Source organism: Heterocephalus glaber, unplaced genomic scaffold (assembly GCF_053883595.1).
Source record: "Heterocephalus glaber isolate CG9 unplaced genomic scaffold, H.glaber_assembly_v1.0 deba00000281, whole genome shotgun sequence".
NCBI classification, from domain to species: Eukaryota; Metazoa; Chordata; class Mammalia; order Rodentia; family Bathyergidae; genus Heterocephalus; species Heterocephalus glaber.
The window spans coordinates 20,581,081-20,603,454 of record NW_028258139.1 but is presented as its reverse complement, the minus strand read 5'-3'; positions in this window follow the sequence as shown (position 1 = coordinate 20,603,454).

Below are 22,374 nucleotides of genomic sequence, written 5' to 3'. Positions count from 1 at the left end.
CCAAGAGCATGGGAGGCCCTGCCTGAGTGGGAAAGACTAGCCAGGATCTCTGGGGAGGTTTCTCTGGTGCATCCATCTCGGAGCTGGGTACCAAGTAGCCCAGGTCTTATGCTGAGGAGGAATGAGGTGAGTGGTGCTTCCTTCAGAGTTCAACTTAGGCATCAAATTCTCTAGATAAGTGAAGAACTCTCCCCAGAGCAGCCAGGGATCAGCAATATTGAAACATTGTTGATCATTTCTTTACTTTTGCATCAGTCTGGACTCCGTCAGGTGTAAAGAATAGAAATCAAGTAGTTTAAGCAAAGAAGAGGGCTTATCATGTGAATAGTGATTGTATCATTCAGGATGCAATAAAGAGAGAAAAATCTACAAGTACATATGAACAGGACTAGTTTGGTATAAAGAAGCATGCATGGCAGCAAGGGATGGAGCAGCAAGGCATTGGCTTGAGAGATGTAAGAACTCTAAACAATGTGACAATCGATGCTCTAAGGAACAACCACCACTGCAGGGCTGAGACCAGACTAGGCAGAGAGAACATGGCTGAGACAGCATACTGTGGCTCACGGGACAGCAGGGACACTGCTGTGACGCTATGCCATGGAGCTTGCTGGACATACATCCTCTAGAATCTGCTTCTCCAGGGTTCCAGGAAAGCTGTTCAAAGGGCTGCCTTACCCGAGGCCTCTGCTGCAAAGTCGCATGAATGGGCTGCTGTGGGGTGCTGCCAGCCACTGTGTTCCATGGGATCCTGGTGCTGGGGAGCCGTCTGTGCTGCAGGAGCTCACCCTGGGGGAGGCAGTATGTGCCTCCGACTCTACTAGTAGCACCCTGGACTACAAGGAAAAGAAAATAGCTTCTGCCTCCTGCAGAGTCTCTTTAACTCCTTCTACTGATAAAGCTTAGTGTTACGCCAATTGGTGAAGGGCAAAATACACTATTTAAAAGATCTGGGTCTCTTTTCCCAAAACACATACTGAAGAGGGAATTTGATGGGAGGCAATAGATGGACAATTGGCACAGTGGTCAGGGGGATTTGAGGTCTTCAGGTAAGGCTGGATTCAGGGTCATCATTTGTATTAAAGTTATTAATTCAGTACTACCATGTGTCAGGGAAGTAAGGGCTGGGATTCTTGGATGACCAGGGCCGACTTCATTCCTCTTCTGGACTTAGAATCTAGTGGGAAGTCAGATGAACTTGGACTGCAAGCCCAATGTAGGTGGTAAATGCTGAAGTAGTCAAAGAAGACTTTGTGGAGGAAGTCTTCCACAAACTGTATCCTAAGAAATGAGTGGAAGCTAATCAAGAGAGGAGGTAGAGTGGCTATAAGCATTCTAGGAAGAAGGAAGAGAAGATGCAAAGGGCTGAAGGTAAGAGAGAAATAGAAGATATGCAACCCTCATTTTTTGCTTAATGACTTCCTGTATTCTCACAGTGTGGTTCCCGTTCTTCAGCACTTTGCCTGAGTGGCTCATCCTCCAGGGGAAGAATGGAGGGAATAAAACTAGGGACACCCAGTCATTTCCCACTAATGCCAATCAGGAGGCCTCCCCTGGCCCCGTTTCCACATGAACACAGAGATGCTCAGGACGAGCCCCTCCTAGAAATCTCTCACTTGGTCTTGCCATCGTCATTTCTGTGTCCATCTTCTGTGGGGATTCCCTTGAGCAAGCACACACACGTACCCTCCTGATGTCCTTTCAGAGGCAGGGTGTCCAGATCCAAACCAAGACACCACTGCAGAGATGCAGCCCTACCCCTAAGGCAGACAAGGCTTGGCGTCATGTGAGGAGCAGCCCAGCTCCACGTTCACAGTTCACTCTAGAACACGGAGTCTGTCCTACCTCAGCGCAGGCAATATCGCCATCACCAACATCCCCATCATTGTTACTATTATTACCATGTGGTGGCAATCGGTGACCGAAGGTGACATTAAGTTGCAATCTTAAGAGAAAGAACAATAAAACCCCTTAGAGTTTGAAATGGCAGCTAGCTCCTTCCCCCTTTCTTTTCTTTCTTCCTTATAGTTTATTGCCATGAAATGTTACATATTAAAATCAGCAAAGGCAAAAGGTTCCTGGGGGTGGAGTCCAGGGGAAACCAGGCTTACGCATGTTTTCTTCTCCCAGCAGAGCGCCCTGAACGGTGTCTAATTCTCTTAGCAAGGCCGCGGAACCACACATATGAGGTGCTGCTAAACAGTACAGCTCATCTGGCTCTTGGTGACCAGGAAAGTCTGAGAAAAGACTTCATACATAGGGCTCGGTGAGACAATCAGGTCAGCAGGAGGAGGGGGTATTCTGACCTTCATTCCTGAGGCAGTAGGGTCCTCGGTTATTTGTCCACAGGACCTGGTGGTGAGAAGGTCTGTGGCCTGGGCCCACCAAGAGCTCCAGTGCTCCCCTTGCCTTCCTCTTTTCCTTGTGAGTCCTGAAGCACTACTTCCTGCCCCGGTGCCCAGCAGTGTAGCTCCTCATCTTGCTGGAAATCACTCACCGTGCCTGTGGTAATGTGCCAGTGCAACTCCTGACCTCCTGGTCTGCTGGCCAAAGCAGTCAGAGGTAATCTTGGCTTTCCATCCGGTGGGACACTCCCTAGGTCTCTGGAGGGAAGCTTCCCTCCCACTACAATCAGGACTTCTGAGCGAGCAGAAGCTACAGCTGTGGGAAAAGAAAGCTCATATCTGCAGGGTCCACTGGAACCAATAAGAAGAGTCGTCAGTTCATTTCCTAACCTCTTAGCTTCCAGGCCCAGTGTCTTTAGTTGTGCCTGCCTCAATGTCTTGCATAGTTTCATGACATTTACTTTTCATGACCATTTTGACTTTTGGAAGGAGCCAGAAATCACATGGTGGCAGATCTGGTAAGGTGAATGAAGACACACTGTAATATTCTCATGAGCCTGTCTTTATATTGGATGTCATTTGGCAGCAACATTCACTGTATTTTTTGACCCCATCTTATAAGAACACTCACCAAAGAGACGTCTAGAACTGCTTCAGAAAGTGGCAAGAATGATGGAATAAGTGTGTTTGAAATTAGGGATAGTATTTTGAGAAGGATTAATGGTAATGTGACTTTTACTGTAACAATTTTTTTTTTTGTACCAGGGATCAAACTCGGGACCCTGTGCTTGTGAGGCAGGTGCCAGAACCACTGAGCTGAATCCCCAGCTACTGTAATAAATTTTTAAAATTTGAACATTTACTGTACATTTCCACCACCTTTATCCTATGTCTTGAGGAGAGTGATTATTGTGGTTGGTTTCTCTGGCCACCAGAGTCTGAAATGGAGATTCATGTGCTGGAGGTGATTGGCAGATAAGCTCAGGATAAGTACTCCAGGAGAAGAGGTAGATTAAGCAGCAGAAGAAACTGAACTGTGAGGCAGTTTTTACAAAGGCCTCAAAAACCCTAAAATTGAGATGCCCTTCAGAGTTATAACAACTGGGGCAAAGGGGTTGAGCCACAATAGCTTTTTATTAATCAATCTTGAAAGGCAGGCTGCTCCTAGGAATATATGTGTCTTTAGACAAGTCACAATTCTCTTGCTGGAAATCCCATGAGAGAATTCTAGAGGGGATCTGTCAGCCACCAATACTCCCAGAATGGGGGGGACTGAGTGCTCTTTTTTTTTTTTTTTTGGGGGGGACTGAGTGCTCTTGAGCCCTAAGAGATTGGGATCTGAAGTATGTACTACAGAGACCCCAAAGTCCACCCCTTGGACCATTGTGACCCACATACCTCATACGAGTTCTGAAAATAACTCCTCTAGGATTCTGATGGGTCTGTGTTTGAGGAAGACTTGCAGGGAGGAGGTTGGCAATGTGAACTGTAGCCCTAGTGCAGAAGCTGGTCTCGGGCTGCAACTGACATCCATCATCCTTCTGTACTATATATTTAGATTCACATTTCCCTAGTGTAGCATCTCTGATGACCTAAATGATTTACTTGGTCATATGACAGAGACCTTCATTAGTGAGTAGTTTGAGCTTCCGGTCATCTTGTCACAGAGTCTTCCTCAGGCTGTAGCTGCTGAACTTGCTCATTTACTATCAAAATAGGTTTAAGGAATATCAAGAGGAATTCAATGGATCACCTGGCTGCTGAATTTATGTCTGTGTGTGCCGCTGAATAACAGCAGCTTTACCTCCTCATGCTCATGGCCACTTGCTCCTGCCGTGATGGTGACTCTTTCCTTGCCCATTGATCTCTCAAAATGAGGTTTCTTAACTGATAAAGTGGCAGAATCATAAAAATTTAATCAGCTCCTACTGGATGGTGAAAGTATTCTCTCTGAAAACTAAGATGCCCTACCCACAGGCCCTGGAACTGTGGGCACAGGAAATGCACAACCCTCCTGTGGGTGACTGGGAGTGCTGGTAAGTGGGATCCTTCTTACTTCTACCTCAGGGCTCTTCAACCCTCAGCTGGGAAACCCAGTTATATAAGATGATGGAGTCAGAGTGCACACTGGTGTATAGGTCTCATCCTCACACAATGTTCTCTCTCAGCTGATGTCTCCATGGCTCCTAAAAACAGGCCACTCATTGCTCAGCCAGTCCAGGTGCTTTAGTGTGATATGGTACATAATAGGACCAGTGGATCCTGTGTTTGGTGCGTAGTGATGTTCTTGCTATAAACTTGCTACTAATTAGGTCCAATATGATCTTATGCAGGACCCCAAGCTGGTTGTGCACACGCCTTATAAGTCCTCATGCTAGTGATATTGACTGAAACCCAACAGGCAGGAAAGGTGAGCTCATCCTTAGAATATGTGTTGATTCTTATAAAGATAAACTGCTCCCCTCCAGGTGGAAGGGGTCCAGTGGGTCCAATATAATCAAATTGCCTCCAAGTGGCTGGTTGGTTTCCTTGGGTTTCCACATTATCTCTGGCAGTAATTTTATCTGATTAGGAGTCTATCAGATACAGTGGAGCCTGTTAAGAGGTATGGTCCCTGCCACCATGATGGATCTATTGTCCATTACTGAGTGGCTGGGAATCCAGCCTGTCAAATGGCTGAGTCATTCAGTTTCATGGTTAGTGCCTTTTCTGCAATGAATGCTTTTTGTGGATTGGACCTCTTTGACTGTCTCCAGACTTCGCCAGTCACTATGATGGTTGCACTCACCAAGCTTCTGATGGAAAAGTGCTCCTGTAGGATCCCCATTATTTTAGGAGCACAGGAGCATAGAAGCTTTTCAATGATGCTAGGTCTCTCTAACGGAGACCCCTTTAAGTCCTCCCACAGCATAGTCACCTGGTGTTTTTCTAGTCTCAAGTAGTTTATACACCCTAGCATGTCCATTGGTATGCCCTCCTATCTCTTCTACTGTCACGTTTCCAGCACTCCATAGGGACATATGACCGGTGGCTTTCATACTGGAAAGTGCAGCTCTCCCCAATCCAGCTCACCTCCAGGGAAGGTTTTCACAGTTATATGTTCCCTTTTAGGAGGCTACCCATGCTTTGATGAATTTTCTTTGCTAGATGGCCAGCAGGTGCTATAGATTCAGAACTCCTTTCCTTAGAACACACCTCATACCTGTAGGTATGGGGTATCAAGAGGCAAACTTTGAGATGGATATTTGCATGTAGGAAGTGTATCAGGAAGGGTTCTTAAGATTAAGACCAGTGACAAAGTGAGGGAAGTTGAACTGCAGTATAGTAACAAAGGCTTCAGTCAATCCTTTAGGGAACCCTGGAGCTGGTCCTTGCTTCAGAGTAGGCACAAACTAGGGCAAGAGTCTTTATACTTCTATACCAGACACTGGATGTAGGTTGTCTCTGGAAAGGGAGTGTGACCTTGGGCAAGGCCTTGAGCAGTTTTCCTTAGCCTTGAGAAATGCATTAGGAGAGATGCAGTTGGGAGTGAACAAATTTCCTGCTTGGTAAACAAAGACTTTATACCAAGTGGGGTGGTAGTTTAGGGGGCACAGTGCAGCATCCACCACTGAGTCTTAAGGCTGACATATGTTGGCCCTGAGCAGCCTTCGTCGTCTGTTAGGTTGACTACTTCTGGAAGGTGTGGTATACATGGGGACTAATACCCACTGTGCCATGTTTTTCATCTTAAAATGAGTCCCTTGGACTAATTGGAAAGCCACATTTGGCAAATCAGGCATTGAGTAAGCCTTCAAATGGTGGCTTTGGCAGAGGGACCACAGGCAAGAAAGGTGATTCTCCGTCTAGAAATGTCCAGGGTGGAAGGGTCCAAATGGTGTCAAGCTCCTTACAAGGGGGTTTGGAAACAGAACGAAAAATGACACATTTCCCTCTTCAAAGAACCACAAATAGAAAATAGGCCAGGAAGCCAGTATGGTGGATGGCTGCTGTGGGAATTTCTAGGGCAAGGTGCTGTGGGAACAGAGGGTTCACAAAGGGCAGTCCCAGTAGGTAAAGCTAAAACTGTACCTCTTCTTCTAATTTTGATATAATTTTAAGTGTCATAGAGAAGTTACAAAAATAATGTGAGCGTTACCAATTGCCCTTCACAATGAGTCTCCAGATATTAGCATTTAACTCATTTGCCTCATTCTTCCCTTCTTGCTCTCTCTTGTTCTGTTTACAGCTCTCTCTGATCATATTTATTTCTGGCACATGTGAGAGGAGGTTGTAGATATGATGCCCATTTATTCCTAAATACTTCAGTGTGTATCTCCTAAAATCAGGGCCATTCTTTTACATAACCCTCAGTATAAACATCAAAATCTGAACATGTCCATTGATACAATGCTATTATTGTATTCAACAGTCTCAGCAACATCCTTCATAGCAAAATACAGTCCCAGGTCACACATGGCATCGAGTTGCCACATCTCTAGCCTCCTTTAATCTGGACAGCTACAAAGTCTCTTTTATGCCATTGATATTTTTGAAGAGTGCAAGCCAATTATTTTGTAGATTTTCCTCAGTTTGTCTGACATTACCTTTGGTCATATTCAGGGTTTTTTTCCCTAACAGGAAAAAACCACAGAAGTGATGTTTCATTCTTCACTGTGCATGCTATTGGGAGGCACGTGATGTTGAATTTCTCAATAATTGGTGCTGTTGACTTTGATCACTGGGTTAAGGCAGTTTCTGCCAAGGTTGTCCACTCCACAGTTACTGTTCTGGTGAAATGATTTGAAGCATATGCAAAAATCCAGTTGCTCTTCAACTTTCACCAGCTATTTTAGTATTCATTGACGAGTCTTGCCTGTGGATTCTGTCTTCATTCAAAGTTAGTATTTCAAGTCATATATACAGTGTGTGTGTGTGTGTGTGTATATATATATGTGTATATATACAGTGTGTATATATACACATATATGTGTATATGTGTATATATTTATATTAATATAAAATTTATATTACATTAATATATAACTTATATTAATATATAACTTATATTAATATGTAAAATATGATATATAAAAATTAGTATATAAAATTTATATTATATATATTTTAACTTGAAAATTACTTTGAGGAAAAGAAAGTCTGGTAGATATTCACCAATCCTAAGAAAATCTGCATCACCTTGTACTACTGTGATTTTAGGATCTAGAGAGTTGAGGTCATCAGCAGGGTTTTTTAAAAATTAAGTTTAATTAGTACATTTTAGGTATAAAGTACAGTTACATTCATCATTGGAATCTTGTACCTTTACATGACGTATCTTGGTTCTTATTTTTTTTCCCCATTCTCCTGACCTCCCTTCACCCCCTCCACCCTTCCCTATCTACAAAGATTTTGTTTCCATTTGTTTTCCTTTTCTCATATTTTTTCTTTTTCCTTCTTTCCTTTCTCCTACCCCTCCCACTTCCCCTACTCCTTTAGACCTTTTCTTATTATTACACAATATCAATTATACATTTTTAGTTACAATATCAAGATTTAGAGGACATTACCACAGATTTTACAGAATTTAAAAGGATATAGAAAACATATTACAAAAATCTTTTTTGAAATAAATTTGACAATTTCTATGAAGTACCTTGGAAGACAAATTAATGAAACTGACTCTGGAAGAAGTATAACATTGGAATAGCACCTATTAAAAAAAAGTATATTCCTAGCTTGAAAACCTACCTATATGACAACATCAGGCTTGTATACATTTTAACTGATAAATTATATCAAACAATTAAAGCAGAAAAAAGGAACACTTCTCCCCTCATTTTAGAAAATCAACATTGTGCTAATACTAAAACTGGATAAAGATAATAGAAGCAAAAGTATGAACATAGATAAAAATTTGTTTAACAAAACAAGCTATTAAAAGTGAGATCTGGCAGTATGTAGAAAGTGGTTTATTACAGGGGTGGCAGTGTTGGTTCAACATTGGAAGGTCCACCCCCATAAGTCATCATTTTAACAGAGGAAAGGAAAAAGCCATATGATCCTATCAGTAATTGCAGAAAAAGTATTGGACTAAATTCTACAGCTGTTCATGGTAAAAGGTATCAGGAGACTAGAAGTAGAACAGGACCTTCTCAATGGATAAGACATATACACCATACTTCAGCAAAAACACCTTATATGAATGGAAAAGATACAATGCTTTCTCCCTAAGGTGGGGAACAAGGGCAGATATGCCTACTCTTCATCTTTCCATTAAACTTTGAAACGTAGGCCCAAACCAAAATAGTCTGGCAATAAAAAGAAACAAATAGCATAGGATTGGCAAGGTATAAGTAAAATCTTTATATATAGATGAAATGATCCTCTACAGAGAAAATACTGAGAAATCGCTAGAAGCCCCTAGAACTTGTATTTGAATTTACCAGGATTAGAAAACACAAGGTATATATAAAAATTCAGGTCTATGGATACTTGCTATAAATGAAGAATTGGATACTGAAATTTAAGTTATGCAGGAGTACAAAGGACCTAGAAAAGTAAAAAGAAAAAAATAACAGTGTTGGAAGACATTTAGTGCATAATTTAAGACTTCCTCTAAAGCTACAGTAATCAAGGCAGTGTTGGTGTAAGGAAAGACATGTAGATTGATGGACTAGAACCTAGAATCTAGAAATAGAACCACACATATATGGTTAACCGATTTTTGAAAGATTACTTAACATTAACATTTTATAGAAAATAACTCGAGCAGAGGAAAAGATAGTGTTTTCAACAAATGGTACTAGAACACCTGGTCTCTGCAGTAAAATATTAACCTCAACCCTTTATTTCCATACATAAAAATAACTGGAAAGAATCTATGAACCTAAATAGGAAAGACTAAAGCTATAAAACTTTAAGAAATTATAAGGGAAAATGTTCACGAATTTAGGGTAGGCAAGAATTTCCTAGGATACAAAAAACATGATGTATAAAAGAAAAAAAGTGATAAATGAAAGTCCATCAAAATATAGATATTTAAAAGACATCGTTAAGAAAATGAAAAGTAGTCCTTAAACAGAACATATTCATAATACAGATAACCTATGGCCAGAATATATAAAGAACTCTTACAGCTCATTAATAGACAACCCAATTAAAAAGTAGACAAAAGAAGATGATAAATAGCCAGTACAGTGCAAGGAAAGGTGTACAACACTAGAACCAGAAAAATACTAATTTGTATAATAACAAGATCATATTATACACTCATTAGGGAGATTAAGTTAAAAGTTTTAAAAGAACACATGTAGCTTAGGTGTGAACAAGTTAGAACTTTGTAATACTGCTAATGTGAATGTAAAATGATAAAACCATTTTGGAAAACAGTATAGAAATTTCTTGTATTACTGTTAAGAACCAACAGTTCTGTTCTTAAGTTTTTACTTAAGAGAAATGAAAACACATGTTCACAATAGATTTGTACATACAAGTTGACTATCCCTTATCTGAAATTCTTGGGACCAGAAGTGTTTCAAATTTTGGTTTGAAATCCACTTGATCTGCAAAGAGATTCTGCTTTTCTTCAGGTTCCTGTCACCTGGAATATTGTTTTCCACTCTTTAATTTTCAGTCTATGAGTTTCTTTTTGAATTAAGTGTGTTTCTTATATGCAGCATATTGTTGGATCTTGCTTCTTGACCCATTCTGCCAGTCTGTTTCTTTTGATTGGTGAATTGAGACCATTAACATTGATGGTTGTAACTGATACATATTGACTTATCCTTGTCATGACTTTTTCTTTTTGTTGGAGTCTCCCCCTTTGTATTTAGGTTCTTGTCATACCTAATGGATTCATTCTGCCAGGCTTCCTGGGGTTGTGATCCTCATTGTCTTTTCCTAGGATATTGTCTAAAATTTTTTGGAGTGCTGGTTTGGTATTCATGCAGATCCTAAGGTCCTCTTTGTCATGAAAGTTATTTCACCATCAATTTTGAAAGATAGTTTTCCAGGGTACATCAATCGAGGTTGGAGGCTGTTTTCCTTTAGGGCTTGAAATACATCGCTCCAAGCTCTTCTTACCTTGAGGGTTTGCGTTGAGAAGTCTGCTGTGAGTCTAATGGGCTTTCCTTTGTATATGGTTTGTTTCTTTTCTCTAACTGCTTATAGAATTTTGTTCTTCTGTTGGGTTTCTGGAATCTTAACTGTTATATGCCTGTGTGTAGACTTTTTTTTGATCATGGCTAGTTGGAGTCCTATATACCTCACTTACCTGTATGTCAAATTCTTTCCCCCTGCTTGGGAATTTTTCTGCCGTCAGTTCTGTGAATAGTTTTTTTTATGTCATCTGCACTCTCTCCTGTTTCTTCATTGACTCTGATCAGTTTTATGTTATTCTTCTTTGGATTGCCTAGTAGCTGCTGGATTGCTTTGTCATAGTCCCTTACTACTTTAAAGCAATTTTTCTTTTCCTGGTCACTAATTGCAATCTTATCTTCTATATCTGAAATTCTGTCCTCACATTGGCTCATTCTGCTGTGTAAACTTTCAATGGAGTTTTTAATCTCCTGGAAATCTGCATCTCTTTTATGAATTCCATTTGTTTCCTATATTGGGATTCCCTCATGTTCCTTAGCTACCTTATTTTTTTAATCTGTGTCCTCTCTAGCTTTATTAATCATGTCTTGTACTATGGGCACAATCTCTGCTGTTATGTGAGAAATTATTTCTGATTTCATTTTTTCCAAATCCTCTTTTGTTGCCAGTTCAGGGAGTCCAGGTGGTTGAGTATCAGATTGCTCTATCTCGTTTCCTTTTGTGGTTGCCTTAGGTGATCTGGAAGTCTGGTTTTGAGACTTGTTTATATGTATTCTCATTTCAACAGATGCAGCCTGCTGTATCTTTGTTGAGGTTACTTTTTGCTCACCCAGTAGTCTTTATTTCTCAGCAAGCCACCGAGCAGCCTTTACTCTGCTGCTCACCAGTACACTTAATTCCTGGGTTCAGAAAGGTGGCCTTCTGGATCCCTGAGCTGACCTGTTGTCTGGGTGGCCTTCTGGCTGGGGCTTGTGCACACTTGGGATGGTATCTAGGTGTGCCACTGGCTGGAGCCCCTATGTAGCTGTTTTCTGGGAGGGTCTTTGGCTGGAGGCTGTGCACCCCAGTTCCTGTTGTGTGAGCAAGCTTCTGGCTAGGGTTTCATGCATTTACTGATGTTATTGGGGTGAACCCCTGGCTCTTGCTTGTGTGCCTGTGCAGCACTTTTCCAGGTAGGCCCTTGGCTTGAGCCAGTGTGCCTGAGCCTCTGGGATCAGGGTGGAGCCCTGGGTGGGATCTGCTTGCAGCCATGCTGCTCTGGTTCACACCACTGCTTTCCCAACTAAGTTGGTCCTGTGTGCCTTTATTGCAGAGATTTTCTTCACTCTTCTGGTGGGCTTTAATTTTCATCAAGGAGCCTCAGAGAGGCCCTTTTTCTGTTGTTCACTTCTGCTCTGTCTTCTTGCGCTCAGAACAATGTCCTTTATAACCCCTGCAACTCTGCAGTGTGGATCCAGGTAATGGCTTGGCACAGCCACAGGGGGAGGGGGGTGCTGGCATCTGAGAGGCTCACCTCCTCCATGCTGGGTAGGGGCTCTGCTACTCAGCACCCTGGGGTGGTGGTACAGTGGCCTGAGAGGCTCACCTCCTCCTCTGTGCTGGGTGGGGGGCTCCTCAGTGCTCTGGGGCAGTGGTACGGTGGCCTGAGAGGCCACCAGCAGGTTAATCATCACAAATTTAGCTAGGAATGGCACCTGTCTTAGTTACTTTCCTTGTTGCTGGGACACAATACAGGCCAAGACCAACAAATTAAAGGCAAAAAGGTTGTTTGACTTACTTTTCTGTCACTAGTTGGTTGGCACCAAAGGCATGGTGGAGGAGAGCTCCTAGCATGGCAGATGGGAAGCAGATAGAGCTTAAGGCAGGAGCTGGGGAGGGAGATCAACTCTTCCAATGGCCCCAGTGAACTCCTTTTCTGACAGACCCCACCTCCTAAGGGCAAGTCAGCTATAAGCTCCTATAAATTTTTAATATTTTTTGGTACCGGGGTTTGAACTTGGGTGCTTGCACTTGTGAGGCAGGCAGCTGAAACACTGAGCTAAATCCCAGGCTTGAGCTCGCATAATTTAATCACCTTCCAAAGGTTCCACCCATGACTGCCTGAGGCTTTTAGGAGAACATCTGTATATAAACCATAACATTGCCCATTTATGGTGAATACTGATGGTAGCTTTAAATGACTGAACATGTTCACTGCAGTTTAATATTCATACACATTAAATTTCCCCCAAAATTCATGGTCTCAAAGTTACAAGTCAGTGACCCTTGAAATCATTAAAAATTATTGGTATTTCTTGCTAAACAGATATAGACAGAAATGCAACCTGATGACTCAGGTGTAGAAAAAATACAAATTGAACTTAAATCTGATATTTCCTTTTTTCTTTACCTATTTCTTTTTCTAAATAAAGGGTAAAGGTTAATCCAGCACCCTGAATTCACTCAAAAGATATGGGTTAACAGATTCTCGTTAAGATTCCTGGCAAAGAGCATTTGTGACTTCTGGTTGTATAGCTTTTTTTTTTTTTTTTGTATTAAATTCTTTTATTGGTACATTGTAGGTATACAACACAATTACATTTCTCATTGGGAATTGTACCTCTACATAATGCATCTTGGTTCTTATGTTTTCCCCATTCCTAGCCCTCCCTTCACCCCCTCCACCCTTCCCTATTTACAAAGACTTTATTTCCATTTTGTCCATTTCTCATCATTTTTCCTTTCCCTTCTTTCCTTTCCCCTGCCCCTCCCACTACCCCTACCCCTTTGGACCTTTTCTTCCTATTTTACATTATCGATTATTCATTCTAATCATTGGTACATTTTAGGTATACAATATAATGACATTCATCATTGGAAATTTGCACCTTTACATAGTCTCTCTTGGTTCTTATTTTTCACCCTTGCCCAGCCCTCCCTTCAACCCCTCCAGTCCTCCCTATTTACAAAGATTTTGTTCCTATTTTTCCATTTTCTCATATTAATCCCACTCCCTTCTGTCCTTTCCCCTAGCCCTCCCACTTCCTTCCCCTTTGCCCCTTTTCTTCCTATTTCACATTACCTATTATACATTTAGTCCTTATTTACACTTTCAGTTTCTCACACCAGAGAAACTATTCGGTATTTATACATGTGTGTCCTGTTTATTTCACTTAAGAGTATCGCCTCAATGTGCATCCACTTAGCTATAAATGTCTCTAATTTCTCATTTTTGATGGCTGAGTAGTACTCCATTTTATAAAAAAACCACATTTTCTTTATCCAGTCTCCAGTTGATGGGCATTTGGGCTGTTTCCAAGTTTTAGCTATTACAGACTGTGCTGCTATGAACATGGGTCCGCATATATCACTGTGGTATGATTCTTTTAATTCTTTGGGGAAGATCCCCAGCAGTGGAATAGTGGGGTCAAATGGGACTTCCAGTCCTAGTTCTTTGAGGTATCTCCATACCTATTTCCATAGTGCTTGCACCAGTCTACACTCCCACCAGCAGTGGAGCTGGGTTCCTCTTTCCCCACAGCCCCGCCAGCATTTTGTTATTGGTTGATTTCATGATAGCAAGCTTTTTAAAATCAACCCTTGATCATAGTGCTTAGGAAAATTCATTTCTACTCTTTGCAGAGGTGGTAAAGTTTGTTTAATAAATTGAAAATAATGAATGAAGTATATAGCAGAAGTTGACTTCATAATATTTTTTAAAGAGCTCAATATCGTCACTATGGAAGCTACCTGTGCCTGCCCATAAACTCTCTTCTCCTCTTGGCAAATTTGTGGTATGTTCAGCTCATTAGTGGAAATCATTAGTGGAATCATTAGTGGAAAGACTTCTAAGTAATAAATAATTGAGCCTCTTTGGCTTGCATAGCTTGCTAAGACTAGCTTAAGTGCGAAAGGATTGCATCCTTCTCTGTGAAGTCTAAGGATGGTTTGAGTTTCAAGGATTGCTAGATCAAAGAGTTCAGATAAAGTTTTCAGAGTTCTCTTTTCTTCCATGTATCTTGTTGGCTTTGCTCTGCAGGTGTCTCTCCCATATTGGGAATGTTAGTTTCCTAGGACTGCCATAACAAATTGTCACAAACTAGGTGGTTTAAAGGAAGAGAAATTAGTTCCTCACAGTTCTGGAGGTAGAAGTCTGAAATCAGAGTTGGGTAAGGATACCCAGTCTTCGCGGATTCCAGAGACAAATCCTGTCTTTTCCTACTTTTTGGTGACTCCCAAGAATTCCTTCTTTTATATGCATCACTATAGTTTCTTCCTCTGTCTTGGCATCATCTCTGTGTGTCCTCTCCTGTTCTGAAAAGGACACCAGTCATTGGATTTAGGACCCACCCAGTATGATTTCTCTCTTAGTCACTTTTTTCATCCCTGGGACAAAATACTTGACACTTGCAATTTAAAAGAGGAGAGGTTGATTTTTGTCTCACAGTTATAATCCCCGGTCATCTGGCCCCAAGGCAGAAGTAGCATGATAGAGGGGCCTGGTACCTAGGAAAGCTGCTCACATCATGTCTACCGGAAGCAGAGGCAGCTGGAAGGAGATGAGGAGGGGGTATACCCTTTGAAGTCACGCCCCAGTAACCTGCCTCTTTCACCTGTTCCTACTACATCCACCTCCTAACAGCACACTCTGCTATCATTCCCCCTAACCCAATTACTTTCCCCAAACTCCACTTCAGAACATGAGGCCTTTGGGGAAACATTCTAGATCTACACCATAAGAAATGCATCTTAACTAATGAAATCTGCCAAGGTCCTATTTCCAAATAAGGTTACGGTCTGAGGTTGCAGATAGTCATGACTTTTAGGGGACACATCATTCCACCATACTGGGCAAGGTGGCTGCTTGTAGCTTTGATTTACACCCTCCCAACTTTGCCACCCGAAGAGATGTGAAGCTTCTTTCTCCCAATGTCCAGCTATCAACCCAGTGAAGTTTCTGTATTGAATTCCTTAACTGACCACTTTTCAGTTTGGGTTGCAGGACTGGGGGAGCTGAGAGAGTCTTGTAAAGACCAAATGAATTTTATGATTCCCATGGGGACTGGATGTGGAATGGAAAAGCACGTGTGGTCACCCAGCATTAGTCACCATGTCCACCAGAACTCCAAATAGGCTGTTAAAAAACCTTATGCTATGGGTACTGGTTTCCAAGGGAGAGAGGTCTGTTCTCTGTCCTTAGTTACAGATTTCCTAATTTTTATCTGGGTGCATGAGCACCAAAGGGAAAGTTGTGTCAAAGCCTACACTGCAACTAGGTGTGGCCTTGTGTTTTAGTGCATTTTGGCTGCCGCAATAGAACAGTACAGATTGTAGAGCCTATAAACAACAGAAATTTATTTTTCACAATCTGGAGGCTGAGCTGTCTAAAATCAAGGGGCCAGCAGATTTAGTATCTTGTGAGGGCCTACATTTTGGTTCATGAGACAGTCGCCTCCCAAAGGTTCCATTTCCTAAGACCACTACCTTGGAGGTCACGGTTTCAATGTATGAATTTTGTTCATGCACTATTTGACTAAGTTTTGGTGAATTAAATGTTAAGTGGATTTATGTGAGACTTCTAGGAAGTGACCTGAATGTGAGGTTTACTTTTAATGTCTCACCAATGTTCCCATTGGCTCCACACAACGTGATGGTTTTTTCCAGTAGCTATGGAGACACCATCAGATACACTTGGTGATAGAATCCCTCTGTGACAACATAGCAAGACAGAGGAACAGCATCCTGATACCAAAGGGCATCACGCCTAACCTGGGCTATGGTCTCTGGGCTTCTTGAAGGGATGAGAGAAATTCCTGTTTTTAAATTACTTTTAATCTGGATTGTTGTGTTTGTCAGTATCCTAAATAGTGCTGCTTTCCTTTGTGTTTACCCATGAGTACAGCCAACTTCTCGAGCTTTCTCTACTTGTTGGTGCTTCTTGATTTCTTAAGACCTGGCTCAGGGATCACACACAGCCTTGTGAGAGCTTCCAGACAGCTTTCCCTCCCTGCCACCCAAACTCAGGCTGAGCTAGATCATCTCTTGTTCTCTCTCTCTTTTAGTCCCATAGCATCAGGATTCTACATGTGTGTTGGCTTTAATTATGAGCTATTGTAACAGTTCATTTGCTTATTACCCTCAACTGTGAGCTCTTTGCTGTAAGGTCATTATTCATTCATCTGTCCACCTCCAGCGACTGGTCATACCTGGAATTCAGTAGGTGCCAAAATATTTGTTGAGTTGAACTGGCTTCATATCTTAGAAAAATGTGACAAAACTCTTTCAGAATGGTTTTAGAGATCTGGCAGATCTATCCCTGGTCTTCTGCTTTTGGGCACCTTGGCGAAGTGTTCCTCCTGCCTCAGGCTAACAGAACGTACTTGTACACAGGGCTTTGCCTGTTCTTAAAGCTTTCTGGACACCGTTTAAGGTTGAAAAGGTTTTCCTGCTGGGCTACTAGATGAAAAGTAGGAAAGAAGAGAAAGCTTCATCTGTGAAAAGCCGTCAGGGCTGCCAGCCCACAGAGCTTCTCCCTTTTCTTCCAACTGTTTGTCTTCTTCAACTGCTTCAAGCCTGAAGAGGTTTGAAGCTCAGAGGCATTTCCTTTCCCCACCATTCTTCTCCCTTCTCCAGTGAGTCTGGAAGGGGTGTCTATTTCCCCTTCAAAACTCTTCCTAAGTGTTTCTCTTCTTTCTTATTGTCTAGGCCAGGTTTGAGATATCTTCCTCTTGAATTTCTGGCCCTCAAATCATCTTTACTCTGATCCTCAGAGAGGTCATTCTTTTGTTTTTTTTCTTAAATTCTTTTATTGGTACATTTTAGGTATACAACACATTTACATTTCTCATTGGGAACTTGTACCCTTACATGATGCATCCTGGTTCTTATTTTTCCCCCATTTCCCTGGCCTCCCTTCACCCTCTCCACCCTTCCCTATTTACAAAGACTTTATTTCCATTTTTTCCATTTCTCATCATTTTTCCTTTCCCTTCTTTCCTTTCCCATATCCCTCCTACTACCCCTACCCATTTGGACCTTTTCTTCCTATTTTGCATTATCAATTAAGAGGGGTCATTCTTGGAGAAAGGCTAAAGCACTGCTCTTTCCCCAAGGTCACTGTTGGTCCCTATTGTCACTCAACTCAGGTCAAGGTCTTAGGACAACCCTCCAGCTCCATGGAGATCTGGTCTTAATCTATTTGCTATGGTTTGGGTGTGGACCTCCAAGGTTCATGAAGTGGAAGCTTGGTCAATGTGGGAATCTTAAGAGGTTGTGGGACCTGCAGAAGGTGGGGCAGGAGCTATTTCACTCCTGTGGTGCCCAGACCATGAGGAGACCAGTATTCATATTTTCAGGAGGAATGATCTAAGCACTTCCTACTAGGCCCGGCCCCTTAAATGTCCCACCACCTTCTGATACTGTTGCATTGAAGAGTTAAGTCTCAGTATGAATTCTGGTGGGAACAAATTGCTTTCAAACTATAGCCGCTTCTGTGTGGTTCTCTTGGTGACCTTTCCTTTCAGCGGACCCCTCTGTGATCACCTTTGTCTAAAGAGGGGTTCTAACGACACTGACTTTCCATCAGGAAGGTGTAAGAGTTCCTGTCCCTTCTCTCCAAAGAATCCCTTTTGTCTTTTTGTGAGTCTGCATTTCTCCCCATTATTGTCTACAGAAGAGGGGTACTTCATGATATTCCCAAGTGACATAACCTTTGCGATGTCACAAAACAGTCCTGTTATGTCCCTCCTCCGGGAACTTAGTTATGTTATAAAGAGGGGCCGAAAAACTGACCATTTTTAGAACAAAAAGAATTTGCTTCAAGCTGGTTTTGAGTCTATCTACACCAGGAGGCAAAACAATTTTTTAAAAAAGCCAGCCTCTCTTTTTTTTCAGGGAAGCAAACCCCTCAAACTTCAAAGTGTTTCCGAATTTCCCTGGGATCTTGTTACAAATGCAGATTCTGGTTGAGTAGATCCAGGGAAAAGGCTGAGATCCTGCACATCTAACGAGATCCAAGGCGAGAACTTTGCTGCCTGTTCTTGGGCAAAACTTTGGAAGCCAGGATCTGGCTATACAGCCAAGGCTGTGGCGAAATATATATCTCTAACACTTAGCATCAGACACCTGTAAACAATAGGTGATGGGTAAGTGGTCATTGGATGGGTTAAATAAGTCATTCACCCTAACTGTAGCATGGACAGTAAAAGCCTTAGTATCTGCAAGGAGCTGTGATTTAAATGCTCACAAGAATCATGTGAGGGACTTATAATCATCATTTCCTTTTTGCAGATGAGAAAACAAAGACTCAAGGAGATCTAGTGATTGTCCTGGTGATGCAGCCAGCATGTGAACCTACAGCCTAGGGCCTGAACATCTGTTTCATCCAAACTTTCTACGAAGGGGACACTGGTTACACCTCTGTATTCCTTGGCCAACTATAGTGTAGCTCTGAGTACTTTGTGGATACTTGATAATTTCTCATTTTATTGATGAATTTCCTTATCTTTGTCAGTGGCATAGTTCATTAATGTAGAAAGTGTTATCATTTTGCTCTAACACATAGCTTTTCACGTGATCAGGAGAAAATGCCCTCTAGAACAGGGACACTTAATTGAGTGCTTGGAGAAGCATCAGAGTCTGAAGAATTTTTGAAATTCTTGGCAGCAGCATGGGCCAGAGAGGGGAAACGGTTTTGCACACCTAACCAGAAAAGGGTAGAACTGCTAGATCTTTGCTGACCTGATTCTTAACTACTGATGTCCCAGGCACTGTGACTTCTTTATTCTAGGCTCTATCAGATCCTGAACAAGTCCTTTGTCTCATCTCTGGCAAGGTCCTTTTCGTCATCGGTTATCACAAGGTTGGCTCTGTGGCTGGTGCACAGCAGGACCCTTAAGGCACTGGTGGGACCGGTGGGCTTGGGAAGCAGCCTTTCTCTAGAGGTTTGTTTCCCATCCAAAGCGAAGGCCTGTGTTGCATTTCTTCTGTGCCTGTGATGATGGGGAAATGAGGTTGTCATCTCTGACTTTGTCACTAGGCTGTGCTATTGGTCTGCGGTCTGGTCCCTCTTTTTTTGTCTGCTCGGCTATACTGCATTATTTAAAAGGATGATTGCTACCAAGAGTTAGACTTACTGTGTGTGTATAATGTCACACATAATGATCTGTAATGAATGGAATAGGGCAGATAATTCGCTGCATCCCTTCTCTTTTGAACCCGTTTTTGTATGGATGGTACCTGGAGGGCAGGTGGGGCACCTCCCTGCCTGCCCTCTGAAAGATGCACAGATTCACTTCGAAAGCCCACAGGTTGCGGAGGACTATTTCACATGGATATGCCTGCCTTGCTCCATATGCTTCATCATGATGCTGATGGAAAATGATGCCTCTGACGCAAGCCGCACTTCCTTCTAGTCTCAATTTTAGTTTGGCAGCATTAGATGGTGTAGCTTACAAGTGTCGCCCCGGGGGTACGCGGTGCGCCGGAAGTTTCAAAGCGTGGGCAGCAGCCGGAGGGGTGGAGGCAGCCGCTGGCCAGGTGGGCAGAACAGGAAAGTGACCTCCGAGGGTGCTGCAGGCTTCTTTCTACCCCGCTGCTCTCCGGCCTTAGACAAAGCCTTTCTGGGCTCTGCCTGTGAACGGCCTCGGGGTGGCAGCGTGCACAAGGGAATGCCCAATGGGGCCTGGGCAGGGGGTGGGGGTTCTAGCCAGTGCTGGTTCTGCCCAGAGCCATGTGGATAAGTGCCTTTCTGACCCACGGGCTCCGTTTTCTCCTCTGTAAAATGCAGACATTAATAGCTCTCTGTCAGCGTAGTGATAGTTCTTCATTTATAGGTTTTTGTTTTTGCAGTGCTGGTATTGAACCCAGAGCCTCAGGTCTGCTAGGCAGGCAACCTGCCACTGCTACATCCCCAGCCTAGAGTTCCACATACAATGTGGGAGACATTTAGAGCATTAGGGAAACTTAGGCTTCAGGTCTTTGTTCGGTGGACCTGGGTGAATTTCTTAACCTGTGTAGGCCTGAAATGGTTGGTTTTTAAGAAACAAGTTTGGAGCAGGCCTCAGTGGCACTTGCCTGTAATCTCAGCTATTCAGAGGGCTGAGGCAGGAAGATTGAACATTTCAGGTCAGCCTGAGAAATTTAGTGAGAACCTTTAAAAAAAAAAAAGACCTGGGGATGTAGCTCAGTGGCAGACCCAGCATGAGATCCGGAGTTGAATCCCCAAATGGGCAAATACAAATAACTGCCACAACTGAGAGCAGAAACAAGCCTGGGACAGACAGCCCTTGTCTTAGCCTTAGTCTTGTCCTAGTCAGTTCTGGCTGCTATAACAAAAAACATCTTAGATTGATAATTTGTAAATAATAGAAAGTTATTCCTCACAGATCTGGATGAATTCAAGATCCTGAGATCGCTATGCGCTAGGGCTGTTTTATACGTGGTGCTTCTTGCTGTGTCCTTACAAGTTTGAACAGCTCCTTCTACCTCTTCTCTAAGGTTACAACTCCCATTCCCCAGGGCTTTGCCCTCATGACTTCATAAGCTTCTAAAAGCATGACTTTCCGATGCCGTGACATTGGCAATTAGGTTTCAGCACAGGACTTTTGGGGAGACAGAACATTCAGATTGTAGCAGTGCTCAAGGTCTTTTCCATTCTGAGCTTCAACCTCTCCTGTGTTCTCCACCTTCACAGCCCTGACCTGGAAAATAATCAGGTAAATGAAAGAATGTGGAAGCAAAAACATGATGGGTAATTAGGATGACCTGGATTACTCGTCTAGCGTATTCACCCTTTATTCATCCAGGGGACAAAAATGCCCAGAAAATGTTCTTTTCCCTGCCTGCTGGGGAGTTACTGCCGTTGGAGCTCTACCTTCCCCCAGCCTTCTCTAACCCTCAAGGCAATGTCAAGTCCTGCTTCAGTGCTTGCTCTTTGCTTCTCAAATGCAGAGATTATGTTGTGCCCACATTTATCTTTGAATTTTCCCTGAATTTACTGTATATTGTGATTATGTATATATGCCTGTTTATCTGTAAAGCAAGTGTCTGTAAGGAGACTTTCAATAATGTCCATAGTTTCGGCAGCTAACGCAATGCCTGACCCTTGGTAATGACCTGAGAAGATTTTTTAATGAATGAATGGGTGAAGAGAGTAGATGGGAAAAAATGAATGAAGCATACATAGATAATCCTTCCTATAGTGTCTGCACAGCTGATGTCAAGGTCATACATTTGCAATCTCAATCTCAGGCACAGTCATTTTTTTTTATATATATATATTGTGTGTTCAAGTGTAGACTTGATGTTCTCTTCTATTTTCCTTCAAGGTTAAACTTTTCCTTTTTTCATCTATAAAGATGTTTTAAAATTCCCACCTTGAAGCTTTAAAGATTTTTCTCCTAGCAGCTAGATACAGATAAATAAAATCTACTCTCCTTACGAATGAAAATGATTGATACACATCAGAAAAAGTTATCTGCTTCAGATAATAAAACCCAGCTCAAGTCTCTCTTTAAAGAGCTCACTTCAGGAATTTAACTGAGAAGGCAGTCTCCTTAGACACTCAATGGTAGGGAATTTAAGAATGGAAAGAGTTGGTAGTGGGAAGGGAAAGACATATTTATTAATGTTCCAGACAATTTATAATCCTCCCACAGCACAAGTCAATTCATGCCAGCCCTAATGTTGCAGGGGAGGGAATTTGAGGCTCTGGCATATGAAGCAAAGTGTCCAAAGTCTTGCCTGCCAGTTGGTGGTCCTGGCCTCTAGCTGGATTTCTGTACCTGCAGCCCCTCCATGTGGGCGATTTCATCATTATGCCACTTAATGGCAAGACTGCAGGTTCATGCAGAAACTGTGAGCCTCTGTGGCCATGTGCCTTTTTTGATCTCTCCTTGCCCAAGGCTGTGTTTTAGTTTGCTTTGTCATCTATAGAGGTTAAAAGCAAGTCAAGCAGACATGGGTTCAAATC